Source organism: Equus asinus, chromosome 1, assembly GCF_041296235.1.
Source record: "Equus asinus isolate D_3611 breed Donkey chromosome 1, EquAss-T2T_v2, whole genome shotgun sequence".
NCBI lineage: Eukaryota > Metazoa > Chordata > Mammalia > Perissodactyla > Equidae > Equus > Equus asinus.
Window position 1 is genome coordinate 113,161,775 of NC_091790.1, and position 15,492 is coordinate 113,177,266.

The window sequence follows — 15,492 nt, forward strand, 5'->3', positions numbered from 1 at the left end:
GGCAGAGCAAAATGGTGGGGTGAGCTGACCCAGGACTCTCTCCTCTCCAAACTACAACAAAGGATTGGAAAAAACTGAATTTCAGCTAATAAACCTAATGCCAGACCGTCAGAGACCTACAGCACCAAAAAGATGGAGGATGGAGAGGCTGCTGCCGGCCTCGGAGGAGCTGGAATGGGATAAGAGAGAACTTCGCTCCCTCCCCTAGAGACTGGGATCACTGCTGTGGGTGAGGGAAGGAGCGGGGAAGGGGCTGTGCCACCGGGGGATCGTCCAGGACTCCCGCCGCCGGTACAGTGGAAACCCACAGATGGGGGAAAGCTTCCATGCACAGGGACCCCATAAACCCAGGGCCCCAAGAGGCCAGAGAACAGAGGTGATCTGAATCCAGGTCGGGAGGCAGAACCACCCCTCCCTGCCAGCAAACCGCGCCAGGCGCTGCCATCTTGCCTGAAGGCAGAGAGCTCAGAACGTGCGGCTCTCAACCCCCATCTACTGGCGACAGGCTGTAACTGCAACCAAATTCTACCATCATGCACAAAAACTGCTCCTCTACCATCCAGCAATTTATAAACGCTCCAGACCAGAAGGAGAACAATAAAAACACAGAATTAAGTCCTGAGGACTTGGAAATAGGTAAACTAAGTGAAAATGAGTTCAGAGTAGCTATCAAAAAACTCAGTGAGGTAGAGAGAAAGAGAAACAAGCCAACGAGTTCTGGAGTTACTTCTCAAAAGAGATTGAAATTATAAAGAAGAATCAAACAGAATTACTAGAGATGAAAAACACAATGGATGAGATAAAACAGAATATGGATTCCCTGAATGCCCATGTAGACACCATAGAGGAGAAAATTAGCATAATGGAAGATTGAATGGCTCCAGACAGAGGAAGAAAGAGAACTAAGAATTAAAAAAAATGAGGAAAATCTCTGAGAGATAGCGGATTCAATGAGGAGAAAGAATTTAAGGATCATAGGAATTCCCGAGAACGTGGAAAAGGGAAATGGAGCAGAAAGTGTGCTTAATGAAATTATAGGAGAGAACTTCCCAAATCTAGGGATTGAGGGAGAAATGTGTGTAGAGGAAGCTTTCAGATCTCCTAGATTTGTCAATGTAAAAAGACCTACTGCAAGGCATATAGTAGTAAAAGTGGCAAAAATGAAAGACAAAGAAAGAATACTCAGGGCAGCAAGACAGAAGAGAATAACCTACAAAGGAACTCCTATCAGACATTCAGCGGATTTCTCTACAGAAACCTTACAAGCTAGGAGAGAATGGAGTGACATATTCAATACTTTAAAAGATAAAAATCTTCAGCCAAGAATACTCTATCCGGCAAGAATTTCCTTCAGATATGAGGGAGAAATTAAATCTTTTCCAGACAAACAAAAGTTAAGGGAATTTGTAACCAAAAGTCCTCCACTACAAGAAATCCTCAAGAAGGCTCTCATACTTGAAAAAAGAAAAAAGGGAGAAAGGGGTCACAAAAGACAGAGTAGGGAGACAGATAGATAGAACCAGAATAGGATAGCAAATATTCAACTATAGCATTAGGATAAAGGTAAGGAAACTACCAAAGCAAAGACGATCTTATCACTCTAACTACAAACTCATAACACGAATTGGAATAAGAAATGAAAATAATAATTTAGGAGGGGAAGAGCAAAGGGACTAAATCAGTCTAGGCCAAGTAAGTAAGAGACCACCAGAGAATAGACTATATTATACACGAGATTCTAAATACAAACTTCAGGATAGCCACTAAACTAAAAAACAGAACAGAGCCACAAAACATAAATAAGGAAAAATCTAAGAAACCCAGCATAAGAAATTGCAGTAGTCAATGGGTAGGCTAAAGCACACAGGACTAGAAACAAAGGTAATGCAGGAAATCCAGACAACGAGCGACAGATTGTCAGCATTAAGTCCACATGCATCAATAATCACCCTTAATGTAAACGGATTGAACTCTCCAATAAAAAGACACAGAGTGGCAAAATGGATTAAAGAACAAGATCCAGCAATTTGTTGCCTCCAGGAAACACACCTCAGCCCCAAGGACAAACACAGGCTCAGAGTGAAGGGTGGAGGACAATACTTCAAGCTAATAGCAAGCAAAAGAAAGCAGGTGTTGCAATTCTTATATCAGACAAAACGGATTTCAAAATAAGGCAGGTAAAGAGAGACACAGAGGGACAATATATAATCATCAAAGGGACACTTCATCAAGAAGACATAATGCTTATAAATATCTATGCACCCAACATAGGAGCACCAAGATTCATAAAGCAACTATTAACAGACCTAAAGGAAGATGTTAAAAACAACACAATAATAGTAGGGGACCTCAACACCCCACTCACATCAATGGACAGATCATCCAGACAGAAAGTCAACAAGGAAATTGTGGAGCTAAACGAAAAACTAAACAATTGGACTTAATAGACATATATAGATCACTTCACCCTAAAACAGCTGAATAGACATTCTTCTCAAGTGCACATGGAACATTCTCAAGGATAGACCACATGCTGGGAAACAAGGCAAGCCTCTACAAATTTAAAAAAATTGAAATAATAACAAGCATCTTCTCCAATCATAATGCTATAAGGCTAGAAATTAATTACAAGAAAAAAGCTGAGAAAGGCACAAGGATGTGGAGACTAAACAATACGCTACTGAACAAGCAATGGATCACTGAAGAAATTAAAGAAGAAATAAAAAAATACCTGGAAACAAATGAAAATGATAACATGCCATACCAACTCATATGGGATACAGCAAAAGCTGTATTAAGAGGAAAATTCATCGAATACAGGCACATCTTAACAAATAATAAAAATCCCAAATAAGCAATCTTAAACTACACCTAAGTGAACTAGAGAAAGAAGAACAAATGAAGCCCAAAGTCAGCAGGAGGAGAGAAATAATAAAAATCAGAAATAAATGCTATTGAAACGAAAAAGACAGTAGAAAGGATCAATGAAACAAAGAAAGAGCTGGTTCTTTGAGAAGATAAATAAAATTTACAAACTCCTAGCCAGACTTACAAAAAAAAAAAAAAAGGGAGAAAGCTCAAATAAAATCAGAAATGAAAGAGGAGAAATAACAACAGACTCTGCAGAAATACAATGGATTATAAGAGAATACTATGAAAAACTATACGCCAACAGAATGGATAACCTAGAGGAAATGGATAAATTCTCGGACTCCTACAATCTCCCAAAGCTCACTCAAGAAGAAGCAGAGAATTTGAACAGACCAATCACAAGGAAAGAGATTGAAACAGCAATCAAAAACATCCCAAAGAATAAAACCCCAGGACCAGATGGTTTTCCTGGGGAATTCTACCAAACTTTCAGAGAGGATTTCATACCTATCCTTTTCAAGCTCTTCCAAAAAATTAGGGAGGATGGAACACTTCCTAACACATTCTCTGAGGCCAACATCATGCTGATACCAAAGCCTGACAAGGACACCACGAAAAAAGAGAACCACAGGCCAATATCACTGTTGAACATAGATGCAAAAATTCTAAACAAAATTTTGGCAACCAGAATTCAGCAATTCATCAAAAGGATCATGCATCATGATCAAGTGGGATTCAGACCAGGGACACAGGGATGGTTCAACATCTGCAAATCAATCAATGTGATACACCACATCAACAAACTGAGGAATAAAAACCACATGATCATCTCAATAGATGCAGAGAAAGCATTTGACAAGATCCAACAGCCATTTATGGTAAAAACTCTGAACAAAATGGGCATAGAAGGGAACTACCTCAACATAATAAAGGCCATATATGACAAACCCACAGCCAACATCATACTCAATGGGCAAAAACTGAGTGCCATCCCCCTGAAAACAGGAACAAGAAAAGGATGCCCTCTATCACCACTCTTATTTAACATAATACTGGAGGTCCTGGCCAGAGCAATCAGGCAAGAAAAAGGAATAAAAGGAATCCAAATAGGGAGGGAAGAAGTGAAACTCTTGCTGTTTACAGACGACATGATCTTATATATAGAAAACCCCAAAGAATCCATTGGAAAACTTTTAGAAGTAATCAACAACTACAGCAAAGTTGCAGGGTATAAAATCAATTTGCATAAATCAGTAGCATTTCTATATTTTCATAACGAACTAAGAAAAAGAACTCAAGAACACAATACCATTCACAATCGCAGCAAAAAGAATAAAATACCTTGGGGTAAATTTAACTAAGGAAGTGAAGGATCTATATAAAGAAAATTACAAGGCCTTTCTGAGAGAATTGGATGACGACATAAGGAGATGGAAAGATATTCCATGTACATGGATTGGAAGAATAAACATAGTTAAAATGTCTGTTCTACCTAAAGCAATCTACAGATTCAATGCTATCCCAATCAGAATCCCAATGACACTCTTTACAGAATTAGAACAAAGAATCCTAAAATTCATATGGGGCAACAAAAGACCCCGAATTGCTAAAGCAATCCTGAGAAAAAAGAACAAAACGGGAGGCATCACAATCCCTGACTTCAAAACTTACTACAAAGCTACAGTAATCAAAACAGCACAGTACTGGTACAAAAACAGGTGCACAGATCAATGGAACAGAATTGAAAGCCCAGAAATAAAACGACACATCTTTGGACAGCTTATCTTTGACAAAGGAGCTGAGGGCATACAATGGAGAAAAGAAAGTCTTTTCAACAAATGGTGCTGGGAAAACTGGAAAGCCATATGTAAAAGAATGAAAATTGACCATTCTTTTTCACCATTCACCAAAATAAACTCAAAATGGATCAAAGACCTAAAGGTGAGACCTGAAACCATAAGCCTTCTAGAAGAAAATGTAGGCAGTACACTCTTTGACATCAGTATTAAAAGGATCTTTTTGGACACCATGTCTTCTCAGACAAGGGAAACAATAGAAAGAATAAACAAATGGGACTTCATCAGACTAAAGAGCTTCTTCAAGGCAAATGAAAACAGGATTGAAACAAAAAAAAACCCACTAACTGGGAAAAAAATATTTGCAAGTCATATATCTGACAAAGGCTTAATATCCATAATATATAAAGAACTCACAACTCAACAACAAAAAATCAAACAACCCGATCAAAAAATGGGCTGGAGACATGAACAGACATTTCTCCAAAGGAGATATACTGATGGCCAATAGACACATGAAAAGATGCTCATCATCGCTGATCATCAGGGAAATGCAAATCAAAACTACACTAAGATATCACCTTACACCCGTTAGAATGACAAAAATATCTAAAACTAATAGCAACAAATGTTGGAGAGGTTGTGGAGAAAAAGGAACCCTCATACGCTGCTGGTGGAAATGCAAACTGGTGCAGCCACTATGGAAAACAGTATGGAGATTCCTCAAAAAATTAAAAATAGAACTACCATACAATCCAGCCATCCCACTACTGGGTATCTATCCAAAGAGCTTGAAGTCAGCAATCCCAAAAGTCCTATGCACCCCAATGTTTATTGCAGCACTGTTTACAATAGCGAAGACGTGGAAGCAACCTAAGTGCCCATGAACAGACGAATGGATAAAGAGGATGTGGTACATATATACAATGGAATACTACTCAGCTGAAAAACAGAACAAAATCATTCCATTTGCAATAACTTGGATGGACCTTGAGAGAATTATGTTGAGTGAAATAAGCCAGTTAGAGAAGGATAATCTCTGTATCACTCCACTCATGTGAGGAATTTAAAAATGTGGACAAAGAGGACAGATTAGTGGCTACCAGGGGAAAGGTGGGGTGGGGGGTGGGCACAAAGGGCGAAGTGGTGCACCTACAACACGACTGACAAACATTAATGTACAACTGAAATTTCACAAGATTGTAACCTATCAATAACTCAATAAAAAAAAATTTCAACTACAAAGGTGAGGCATAGGATCAAACGCTTACACAGATTTTTCTCAGCACGCCCATTTCTGAGGCATTTCGAACATTTCTGCATTAGTCTCTTCTAAGAGTGCACCAGGGTGTCCTAGAGCATTGTTGATGGGCTGTGCGGGCACCCCAGACCCTACCCTTATAGGGACTGTGCCACCCCTCCCTTCTCACAGCCACACTGCCCTCCATGGCTCTCTGTTTACAGCTGGTGACAAAAGACGGTGGCTGGGAGCCTCACACTGCCTGTAGACTGGCTTGGTTCGACATGCACAGCTTTTTTAAATGAACAACGAATATTTATTTCAAGTCTGGTTAATTCTTAGAAATACAGACTTTTGCTTTCTCTTGAAAAATCGAAGACTTAGAAGGAGGAAGCCAGTGTTCCGGCTCATGGACAACTGGCCTAGGTGGTAGTGGCTGCTCCTCGGGAGGAGCAAGGGCCCTCCATTCTTCACTCGTTTATGTCCCCTGGCCGGCTGGGGCAGGCACCTGAGTCAGTGACCAGCCCCCACCCTTTGTGAGACTGTGGACCCAGGCAGAGCTGTGACAGCCCTGAGGGGCAAAGGGTGGCAGAGGGTGAGGAGGGGACTAAGCTTCGCCCAGCACCCAGGGAGCGGTGTGCGCATCACAAGGGCTGGTGGCCTCGGGACCGCCCAGAGTCAGCCCCTGGCCGGGGAGTTCCTGGGCAGGGCTGGAGCACGGGGACCACCCAGAGTGAGCCTGTGCCTGAGGAGGTCCCGGGCAGGGCTAGAGCTGCTGCAAGGACTCCTCAGTGGCTTTGTGGGCAGGGGACCCATAGAAGTGGGGCTGGAGTTGGAGAGGAGGATCAGAGGGGGGCTGCAGAGTGACTGCACGGTTGCATGTAGGAATCCCCGCTGCAGCTCCCACACGGGGACACTTTGAGGAGGGGCTAATTTCCAGCTCTAAGACCGAAATAGTTTTAGCAACCGTAAGTCGGTCATCGAAGGTAAATGTGACTTAAACTTGCGTTTCTACCGATTAGATGCCCTGACTGGTCTTGCCATGCTGGAGAGGCGAAGAAGTAAGGAATTCTCTGACCCCAAAAAACAAAGTGAAAGTAGCACTCCTGGGAGGTAAACAAACGCCAAAGGAAGCTTTTACCAGAAAGTTCCTGCTGATTCCAGGGACGCTCCAGTTTCCATTTTGATGACTGGGCACCAAGGATAGAAAATACACCTTATGGGCTACAAGAGGTAGTCTAATGGGAGGTACCTTCATAAGCTGGGACCCCAAGGACTATTCAAAAGAAGCTGAAAAGAATACAAAGAGTGAGAGAGAAAAAGCTGGCCTAATAGAAAAGGGACAAAAGAAAGTGATAGAATTAAATAAAAATGAATGTAAATTGACTAAAATGATCTAGTTAAAATATATTGTCAAAAAATCCAGCTACATAGACCAGAGAAACACATAAAATATAAGGGCACAGAAAGGTTGAAAGCAAAAGGATAAAAGAGACATACCAAAGAAAAGTAGTATACTTATATTAATATCAGACAACACTGACTTTAAAGTAAGAAGCATCAACAGAGACATGGAAGGTTACTGCATAATGATAAAAGATTCAATTCACCTGGAAAATATAACAAATACCTGAGTACCAAGTAACACGGTCTCAAAACATACAAAGTAAAAACAGATCAAAAAAATTTACAAAATTATTAACAAAACATTTTTTTTAAAGAACCTGGCTCTGTATTTAATAGATCAAATAGATCAAAATTAGTAAGAATATAGAATACTTGGATAATATAGTAATCCAGCTTTATCCAATGAACACATCTATAGAACACTGCGCTCAACAGTTATAAAATGCATACTCCTTTTAAGCACTCATAGAGCATATACAAAATACTGAACATGTCAGGCCAAAGATCCAGTCCCAACAAACTTGGAAGATTGAAATCATATAGAATATATTCTCTGATGACAATGGGATTACACTAGAAATCAAAAATAGAAAACTAACCAGAAAATCCCTACACATTTAGAAATAAAACCCAAAAACATCTTCTAAATAATCCTTGAGTCAAAGAAGAAATCATAATGGTTACAATCTAAGTGTTCATGGGTGAATGAATAGATAAGATGTGGTATATATATATATATATACAATAGAATATTATTTGTCCTTAGAAAAGAAGGAAATCTTGCCATTTGGGACAACGTGGATGGACCTTGAGAGTGTTCTGCTAAATGAAATAAGCCAGAGAAAGACAAATATGATCTCACTTATATGTGGAATCTAAACAAACAAAATCAAGCTAATACATACAGAGAACAGATTTGTGGTTGTCAGAGGCAGGAGGGTGGGGGGTGGGCAAAATGAGTGAAGGGGGTGAAAAGGCACAAACTCCTAGTTATAAAGTAAGTGTCGTGGTGCTGTAATGTACAGCAAGGTGACTATAGTTAATAATATTGTATTATATATTTGAAAGTCACTAAGAGCGTAGCTCTTAAAATTTCTCATTCAAAGAAAAAAAATTTGGAATTTTGCATGGGTGACAGATGTTCACTAAACTTATTGTGGTCATCATTTTGCAATGTATACAAGTATCGAATCATTATGTTGTACACCTGAAACTAATATAAGGTTATGTGTCAATTATAGCTCAATCAAAAAAGAAATCATAGTGGAAATTAGAATATATTTCGAACTTAAAATAATGAACATACTACATATCAAAACTACAGCCTTAAATTTATATATTATTAGTAGAGATGAAGAAAACCTGAGAATTACTGATCTAAGTATCCACTTAAGGAGCAAGGAAAAGAACAAGAGAGTAAAAAAGAAAATGGGGGAGAGAAATATTAGATATAAAACCAGAAATGAATAAGCAAGAGAACAAATATGTAAGCTGGTCCTTTAAAAGAATTAAAGAAATGGACAAATCTCTGGCATGATTAATAAAGAAAAACAAAGAATACACGAACAAACAGTAGTCAAATCAATGAGAAGGGGACATAAATAAAAATGCTTCAAACGTTAAGAATATACTATTATATGAAATACGGTTGAAAATGAAATGAAAATGAAAATAGAATAGAAAAAATTATTAAAGAGAAAACAAAATTATCAGAATCAATTCGAGAAGAAACAGAAAACCTGAAGAATACCCTAGTTATTATGAAAATGTAACTAGTGGCTTAAAGTTTTCCCAGGAAGAAAACATACTCGGTTTTGATGGATTTACAGGTGCATTCTACCAAACATCCAAGGACAACTCTCAACTTACGTAAACTTTCTCAGATAGCAGCAGCAGCAACAGCAGCAGAAGGGGTTACTCTCTTTCTCACTTTATAAGGCTAGTATAACATTGACATAAAAATCATTCAAGGACCCCACAAGAAAAGAAAATTAACGCCATTTTCAAGAACATAGAAACAAATATGCTAAAGGAAATAGGCATCAGAAAGATACATCGCGAATAAGTAGGACTTATCTGGGAGAGTCAAGAGTGATTTAACATAGAAACCCATTACTATGATTAATCATGTTAATTAACAATTAATATTAATTAACATATTAAAGAAAAAAGATCATACGATACTGTCCATGGATGTAACAACAGTAGATAAAATCCAACGTCTATTCATAATAAACCCTCTAGCAAACCAGTAACAGAAGGGGACATTCTCAATCTGATAAAGGTTATCTATATAAACTCATTAAACACTACGTTTCATGGTGAAATGTTAAAAGCATTCACTTTAAGATTAGAAATAAAACAAGAATGCTTGCTTTGACCACTTCTATTCCGCATCAAACTGGAAGCTGAATCAATGCAGTCAAATGAAAGAAAAGAAATAAAAGGACTTAAATGGAAGATGTAGCACTCTCATCATTTGCAGAAAATGTGGTTAACTATGTAGAAAATCCAGAGGTAGCTAAAGGTAAATTATGAATTAATGAGAGTTTAGTTAATTTTGCATGATATGATTGATCAATATACAAAAATCAATTGTTGATCTTGTCACTTGTAAGAAACAGTTAACTTTAATATTGCATTAAAAGTACAAAAATTAAACATACAAAGCAAAAATTAAACATACAAAGTGCCTAGAATCAATCTAGCAAAAATTTGCAGGCATGAAAACTCTAAAGAGTTTATGGAAAACCTAAATAAATGGATTATATCATGTTCATGGATAGAAAGACTCAATGTAACAAAGACATAGGTTTTCTCACATTAATTTACAGATTCCAAGCCCCAATAACAACCCTAGTAGGACAAGCATATTCTAAAAATTTCCTTGGAAGAGCAAAGGCCCGAGGACATCCAAACATTCCCCATGAATTAAGATGCGTGTCTGGGGTTGAAGGGGCGGGCGGTTTCTTTGTCAAAACTCAAGACTTATTAAGAGGTAGATAAGTATAGTATTGATGTAGGTATAGACAAATAGACCAGTAGAACAGTATAAATAACCTATAAATAGACCATTGCATTTACAAAATTTTGTTTCTTATAGCTGTCATTGCAGATTAGGGGGAAATGAGGGGATAGGGAATAAATGATGCTGAGACGGGTGGTTATCCATATGGAAAAATTGAAATTGGATTTCTACCTTATACTCCAAAGAGAAATCAGTTCTAAGTGGTTAAAGACTTAGATAAGAAAAGCAAAACTATAAAGCTTTTAGGAAAAGTTATAGGAGAGGATCTTTAAAAATATGAGTTAGGGATGTTTTTCAAAGATGATACAGAAAGTGGAAACTATAAAGGAAAAGGTTGATTAAGTCAATTGCACTAAAATTAGGACCTTCCGTTTATCAAAGGGCGTCGCAAAGAAAGTGAAATACACGCCATAAACTGGGGTAAGATACTTGCAACACATCGATCGATGAAAAATGATCACTAAGGACATATAAATACTTCTAAAATCAATATGAAAAGAAGGAACAATGCAACAGAACATGGGGAAAAGACAGGAAAAGGTGTTTTTATAAGAGGGAACATGAAAGCCCAATAAACATAAGAAAAGATGAATAGTATTTGTAATCAAGAATTGAAAATTCATACCTAAATTACGTGTCATTTCCTACCTTCCAGAGTGAGAATTTAAAAACCTGAAATATCTTATGAAGATGTGTAGTAAGGGAAACTCTTGTACATCATTGGTATGAGTATAAATTTGTACAATCATCTAGGAAAGTATTTTTGTGTTATTTCGTTAAGTTAAATATGTGCCCTCTTAGGTATATAGGCTAATCTAGTGAAATTCTTGCATTTGTGCCTTAGGAAATATGGACAAGGATTGTATTAGTTACAAAAAGCTGGAAACAACCCAAATGTCCACTGACAGGGAACATCTCAAATCTCCATAGATAACTGTTACAGACTGTAGCGTATTCATTTATATCTACATATCTATCTATAAACGATTTACAGCAGTGAACATAAATGAACTATAGCTTCATGCGTCAACTTGGATGAGTCTTAGGAACACAAAGTATAAAAAGCAAACCACAGAGAACAGTATGAATATGATTATTTTATGTGAAGTTCACAAAGCGTGCAAAACTAAATGAGACAGTTGGGAGATACACACATGTGTGGTAAAACTAGAAGGAATGGCAATGTTTAGGGTGCTGGTTACTCCTGGGAGATGGCGTGTGGGAGGAGAATGGACTCATGGGAGATTGGTAATGCTCACTTTTTTTAAGCTAGGCTGTGGGTTCACGGGTGCTTTATCATTGTTCATATTTATACCTATTACAGATATTAGAAATATTCCTCTAAATGGTTTTATGTTTAATAAAAACAATATGTAAAATAAAGTACTTTTGTAGTCACAGTTGAGTCATTTCTGGAGCACAGAAGGAGAGATGACAAATTCAAAAGAAGCTGTTATCAGGGAATATTTCTTTTCGTTAAAAGAAAATGGCAGGTAAACAGTATCTTTTTTCTTTTTTTTTCCCTAGGAAGATTAGCCCTGAGCTAACATCTGCTGCCAATCCTCCTCTTTTTGCTGAGGAAGACTGGCCCTGAGCTAACATCCGTGCCCATCTTCCTCTACTTTATATGTGGGACGCCTACCACAGCATGGCATGCCAAGCGGTGCCATGTCCGCACCCGGGATCCGAACTGGCGAACCCTGGGTGCCGAAGTGGAACGTGCAAACTTAACCGCTGCACCACCGGGCCGGCCCCAAACAGTATCTTTTTCGCACACTGTTCTCTAACTCCAAAACCCACTGCAGGCAGACGCTGATGTCATATGAGTTTCAGGAAGAAGGTGAGCCATTTTATAAATACATTTACGTGATGCTAAGCAGGCATATCCAGCTGTTACGCAGCTCTTAAGGTGATGAAGTTAAAAAATGTCCTTTATTATAATAGAAAATATATTTTATGGAAATGGGGAAAATTTACATTTTTATGGAAGCAGGAAAATATTGTACTTTTTCAAGAGCAAACTTGATCTCCTTCCAGATTCTCTTAATTCGACTTTCAGATTTTTACTGAAGCACTAAGGACTACAGTCCCTTCCCTCCAAATGTCTCTTGATTTCTTAGATTCCCTGCTTCACTGAGCTTCACCAATAAATTATTTCATATTCTCATTATTCTTTGCCTGTGTTTTCTATTTATTTTCAGTTTTTAATTAGATTGTGTCCCTAAGAGCTTTCTATCAGAGATTTATTCTGGTATGAAATTTTTCCATTATGAAAATTTTCCGTCAACTTTATTAGACTATTTTAAAAACTTAAGAAGTCTTCATTTTACATCAGATCCCTTAATATTTTTAATCCGTTCTTACACTTTTCCTTAAAAATCTGAATGTCATTTGTGTTTCTCTCATCTTGGCCTTCTTGAATGACTGAAGAAAAGCAATCAGACATAATGATTATGTTTTTATTTTCTACATTTATGGATTGTGTTTTGTCTCTCTCTTTTTTTTTTGGTGAGGAAGGTTGGTCCTGAGCTAACATCTGTTGCCAATCTTCCTCTTTTTGCTCAAGGAAGATTGTCCCTGAGCTAACATCTGTGGCAGTCTTCCTCTACTTTGTATGTGGGATGCCTGCCTCGGCATGGCTTGATGAGCAGTGTGTAGGTCCACGCCCAGGATCTGAACTTGCAAACCCTGGGCTGCTGAAGCGGAACATGTGGAATTAACCACTATGCCACTGGGCTGGCCCCTGGTCTCTTTAGCTTTTAAGACATCAGCATTAATTGATGTTGAAAAACAATATAGTAATTAAAGTCAAAACTTGCTACTCTCTACTTTTTTTTGATAAAGTGAATATTTCATGTAATTACCATTCACATGGTTTCTCTTGGTATTTATTCTAACTGCACTATTCTGTTCACATTATATTTTAGGACGTATCTTAACATCTAAGTCCCTCTTTTAATATTGTAAGTCCCTCATAAATTAGTACCTCACTCTATTGTCTTAATAAAAAAAGTCAATACTACCTCCTGAAAAATTTCTCAGACCCTCCCAGCAACTCTGTACAGTGGGTATTGTTGTTCTTATTTAATAGGCACTGAGGTTCAACAAAGTGAACTGATGTTTCTAAGTTTAATAAAGCAAATGCACCAGGTTTGCTTATTGTGGAGGTTTGCTTATTTTTGGAGTAGGGCTGAAGCTTTAGTAGGGCTCAAAATAGTCATAGTTTAGTAGATCTTTAAATTCATTTATTTAGTTACTCTTGTATGCTTCTGATACGCAGGGTCCTAGAACCTCTCTTTTAAATAAAGCATCTAACTGATCTTCTGAAAATGAATTTCTTGTCCTCTCCTCTGTGTCTAGACTTTGGCTTGTGAACCTGACCCTCAGAAGGAGCCACGATTTTCTTTACAACTTCCTGACTGTGATCTGCTGTCAGCCCATTCTACTTGGAGGGAACCCATGGACCTTCTCAGGATACCTTCTCAGGATAAGGACGTTATCAGGATACTTGCCTGATTGGACTTTTGTTTCATCAAGTGGAAAGAAAGTATTTATTTAACACAAAAATTGAGTAAACATACAATGCTTTCCAAGGAGGGAAAAAGGATCCATATTCCATGGGAGTACTCATTAATCACTCTGAAAGTCAAACAGTCTGATTTGCCAAAGATAGTTCTCACTACTGCAGGTGCCCAGAGAGCCTAGCGTGAAATCATCTACCTAGGACTCACATTTGGGATGTGTCTCTGTCTCTCACCAGATCCATGAAAGAACCCTGAGGGAGACGACCACTGGCATTTCTCTCGGGTGCCTGGGATATCACTAGGATGCCTAAGGTCACGCTTTAAAAATGTCTATCTGTGCCATCATTTCTTAGCCTCCCTGGGGTGAGAAGGATGTCTCACACCTGTGCTGGCCCCCTCTCTGACACCCACTCTATCTGGTTTTCTCTGTATTCTTAGCAAAGCCTTGCACCACTAAACAGGCACACACACACCATCACTGTCCTACAACCAAGATGAACGTAAAAGACCCAGGAAAAGTCTCAGGTGCAGAGGCTGACATCTGGCGCATTAACTAAGTGTTCGAGAGTAGTATTATTTACATCCCTAACCCAAGGGCACAGTAATTCATTGACCGTTACATGAAATGATTTTTCAGCATCACCCAGCTCTTTCGTAGTAATTCTGAGTTGAGCAATTTTACTGTACTGGATTTAATCTAAGATATCCTGCCTTTACCAGATCATCACCTGGCTTTTCCCTTCTGTTTCTGAGCATGAAAAAGGGAAAAAAACTTACTGTGTTTTCCAAACTCACTTGATCAAGAAGTATGTGTGTATCTAGTTTGGGCATAGAGGAAATAATGCATTAAGACTGAAGGTGGGGGAATCCCATTAACAAGGAGAAATGCGCCTGTTTTAAAGGCTGGGAAGAACCTGGGACTGGCTTCTCTTCTTCCTGAGTTTATTTTTAATGATAGCCTGTGATGTCTAGTTCACATACTTTTCTCAGAAGTCTTGGAACTTTACAAACCAAGCTATACTACCCACGGAGTGAACAGCTGCCATATAAGCATCACCTGCATTGATATTTAAGATTTATATCTTAATTTTATCATGAAATTTCCAAATTGGTAACCCATATTTTATCCAGTTTATGCATTAGTTTAAAATAATCAAACCATTGAGTCATGCAAATATTGATCAATCCTGGTCCTTGCTGAAATAATTTAAACACCTCTGTGAATTAAAAGTTATTACCAATTATTGATAAGCACTAAGGAAGGTGGAAAAGATTAGCTTTTTAAATGATTACATTTGATAATAAACATGAAAACAAGATCTGAATCAATTATGTGCTATGATCAAGAGCAATTATTGATCTTTAACTGTATAGATATAAAATATTTGTCTGACAGTAGATAATACGAGCACCTTCGAACTTAAACACCGTCATCCCATTTCTTGACGTGGAGATGGTCACCCCCAGACAATTCTCCACTAGTGCTGTAAAAACCCATGAGTGAGAAAAACTCAAAACATTTGAATATCAGGTATAACCCATAAAAAGCAGAAAACGTCTTCCATCATCCCTGCCAAGTTCTCATCCTTATTTTAAAGATTGGAGATAAAATCAACCAGTAAAATC

General features: G+C 38.1%; 1 protein-coding gene across 6 annotated transcripts in view; it reads right to left on the reverse strand.

Annotated features, from left to right (window-relative positions):
* Positions 1-15,492, reverse strand: part of MAGI2 (membrane associated guanylate kinase, WW and PDZ domain containing 2) — a 1,256,398-nt gene that overhangs the window by 94,135 nt on the left and 1,146,771 nt on the right. The window lies entirely within an intron of this gene.